Here is a 2,869-nt window from a genome sequence, read left to right on the forward strand (position 1 = left end):
TACCTAATTCAGATGCTGCAGTATTGATGATAATGCAGTTTTGATGACTACAATTCACCCAGTTACTTCTCAGGAAAATCAGCCTCCCAGGAGGTGCTGAAAGGAAAAGGGCAAGTTTGCAGTTAGCTTTCTGTCAGATAGTATTTTGTTGAATGAGTGGTGGCCAGCTAAATAGAAGGTGGTATCAAAAGACTGGCTCTTCTGAGGGATTCTTGTCTGTGATAAACATTTGCAGTTTTTAAGCCCTCCATTTTTTTGATGGAAGAATACTGTTTCAGACCAGTGACATACATATAGTTTTGTCGTCCTGTCTACATTTCTAACTACTTGTCAGTCTCTTTTTCAGGATCATTGTCCCAAACCCTGTTTGGTATCTGTAGGCTTCCAAAGATTTGTCCTGGGCTCTCTTCTTTCTCTACATTCTAGATCAGCGCTGTCCAAAATGAGGCCCTCTGCGGGTTTACTAAATGCTTTAATAAATGAAACCAGGCTACAACAGAGCTCTTGTTAAATGGCAAATCAAAATACATTGTCTGTTTCAATAAAAACTTGTAAAAGTAAATTTGTACAGCCCTGTTATAATTTCCTCTTCACCCACAGGTGCCATTAACTACCATAGGATTCTCAGTTCCATATATCCAACTCTAAGCAGACTCCACAAGCCTTAATGAAAATTTATTTTGCCCTCATATCTCCTCTTACAAACTTCCCTGTTTGTGTTGAGAACATAGCAGTTGTGTAACCTCATAATCATTCTTGAATCCTGTAATTTTGCTGAACACTTCAATGCTCATCTAATTCAACCATTCAGTGATATAGGTAACCAGGGCAAGGGTTATTGTCCTCTTTTTCCAGTTAAACATCTCTTACATCCTTTATACCATTTCTCCTGCACAATTTTTGTAGTGATATATGTATATCTTGAAAGCAGCATGACGTAGTCAAAGTCAAGACCCAAGTTTAAATCCTGATTCTTGACTCTTAATTGTATAACCTTGAGCAAGTCATTAATTTGCAAATGCTTGTCAACTCCCATGAAACAGCCCTTAAATCAGAGGGTCTTGATCTCTGTTGGAGGGTAGAATTCCTACATCAGGATTTCTACATTTTAAATTGTGGACTGATCCCTCATATAAAATTGCATTTATTATATTTCATCTATTCACATCAACTATTCTCTCCCAAGATGCCTTCCCTAAAGCCTGGAAGGATTTGCATAAACTGATGCTGAGTGAGATGAGCAGAACCAGAAGAACATTGTACACCCTAACAGCAACATGGAGGTGATGATCAACCTTGATGGACTTGCTCATTCCATCAGTGCAATAATCAGGCACAATTTTGGGGGTATTTGCCATGGAGAATACCATCTGTATCCAGAGGAAAGAATTGTGGAGTTTGAAGAAAGACCAAAGATTATTACTATTATTAAAAAAATTATGTAATTTTGCTATTTCTTATACTTAAGGAAAAGGATATGATTTCTCTGTCATCACATTCAATTTAGATCAGTGTATACCATGGAAACAATATAATGACTAACAGACTGCCTTCTGTGGGGGGGCTGGGAGAAGGGAAGCAAGATTAGGGGAAAATTTGTAAAATTCAAAATAATCTAAAAAAATGCCTTCCCTAATTTCCCTAGTTGTATGTATCTCACCCCTTTACCACATGACCTTATCTGAATAATTTTGTCTTTTAAATTGAATACAAGGTGCATTGGGGCAGACTTGTGTTTATATCAGTATATTTGTTTACTAAATGCTTAATAGGGCAACTTGATGGCAACAAGGTTCTCTTCAGATTGACAATTTTGACAAAAATGGAAAATGACATGTTTGAGGAATTACAATAGCTACATTAATGAACTATTGATAGAGCTATAAATTGACATTCTGGAAAGCAATTTGGAGTTATGTTCAAAAAATTACTAAACTACATCCTCTGGCCCAGCAATACCTAGACATGCTCTAAAGAGATCAAAAAGAAAGTGGGAGAGGATACTTAAAATGTAACTGATCTTTCTTTGTGGGGGCAAAGAATTAGAAACTTAAGAGAGCACTCATTTGAGCAGCTAAGCAAGTTATGTTTGCCATGAGAAAGTTGTTTACTAAAAGGCAAATGTTTAAGGGACTAGGAATAAAAATACTAGCAAAAAAAAGTCCCTACCCTCAAGAAGTACAAGACAACCCAAAAGGCAGCTAAAAAGAAAGGGTGGAGGGAGGAGGGTAGGGCACCTGCCCAGGGATGTGATGGAGAGGTAATCTGGAGAGTCATGGGCTGATGGAAATTCTGGAGGAACAGAACTCCACCAGTTGGAGTAAGTGACTAGAGGTAGAGACCCTACCAAAATAGGGATAGAAAAATTGGATTGTTTCAGAGAGTACTGGGAAGACTTAAGAACTGATGGTAGAGTGGAGTGAATAGAGAATAATGGTCAACCTTGATTCCATAAAATTGATTATAAAGTATGATAGTCACTTGATAGATAATACAAATAAGACTTTTTTAGACATGTCTAATTCAGAGGTGCACTTTGCTTCATTATCCATATTCATTACAAAAGATTTTTTCCCTTCAAGGTAAGGAGGTGAAAAGGGAGAATTTTTTTTAAATATTTGTGTTCATTGAAAAATAATAAAATTTAATTTTAAAAAATGCTTATTGATTGATTCAAGTGCTCTCCAGTCATATTGGTCCTCCAGCTGCCTACTATGCAAGACTGACAGCCTCTCATGTTTCTGTGTTAGTACAATTGTTACCCTTCTATTCTGAGCTAGGTTTAAGCTCAACCAACCCAGTCATTCAAGTTTAGGAGTTAAAATGCAATAAGGGACTTACAAATCATGAAAAAGAATAAAATTGCTGA

The sequence above is a fragment of the Macrotis lagotis genome, chromosome 1, assembly GCF_037893015.1.
Source record: "Macrotis lagotis isolate mMagLag1 chromosome 1, bilby.v1.9.chrom.fasta, whole genome shotgun sequence".
Classification (NCBI taxonomy): domain Eukaryota; kingdom Metazoa; phylum Chordata; class Mammalia; order Peramelemorphia; family Peramelidae; genus Macrotis; species Macrotis lagotis.